This window comes from Neophocaena asiaeorientalis, unplaced genomic scaffold (genome assembly GCF_003031525.2).
Source record: "Neophocaena asiaeorientalis asiaeorientalis breed wild unplaced genomic scaffold, Neophocaena_asiaeorientalis_V1.1 scaffold392, whole genome shotgun sequence".
NCBI classification, from domain to species: domain Eukaryota; kingdom Metazoa; phylum Chordata; class Mammalia; order Artiodactyla; family Phocoenidae; genus Neophocaena; species Neophocaena asiaeorientalis.
In genome coordinates this window covers 966,486-967,234 of record NW_020174421.1, presented here as the reverse complement: position 1 = coordinate 967,234, position 749 = coordinate 966,486, and positions in this window count along the sequence as shown.

Sequence of the window (749 nt, the reverse complement as noted above, 5' to 3'; positions counted from 1 at the left end):
CCACCCCAGCCACCCCATCAGGAGCCGTGCCTGTCGGAACCAGGTCACACAGGCTCCCTGAGTTTAAACAAACAAACAAAAAGAGAATTAATGAGAGAAAAATGAGGCTCCTCACTTGGCAGGGACGGCCCAGTCTGGAGTCCTGATTTCCCAGGGGCCGGTGGGATCTGTATCCCCCTTTCCCCCCAAACTCATCTCTCAGGCACACGAGAACTCTTGCTCTGGAAAAGTGTCCCAGCTTAGGGATAAGTGTGTAGCACAGAGTGGGCACATAGTAGGTGCTTAATAAATGCTAGATGGCTGAAGGAAGGAATGAATGGAGACATGAATGGAGAGATGAATGGGCAGGGAGAGCATATCTATCCTCTCAAAACCATGTTAGCAGCAGCAGCTCACCCTTGTCTGATGCCCTTGAGCAGTTGTTTTCCTCCTTGGGCCTCACTTTCTTGCCCCATAACGTGGAAATTCCAAATCCCCCACGTAGCTGAGATTGTGTGTGTGCGTGTGCGTGTGCGTGTGTGTGTGTGTGAGCACTTTGTAAATGGTAAGGAGCTGTACGGGCTGTAGTTAACATTATAAATAATATCAAGGAATGTAATTAATTCATGCTATGATCGTCTCCTCTTGATAGTGACCATTTTGAGATTGGGCAAGGCCCTGAGCAACCAGCCTCAGCAGGTTTATAAAAATGAGCCAGACGTCAAGGCCAGACCAGGGCTGGGTGTTGGGCCACGGGAGGGACAGTCAAG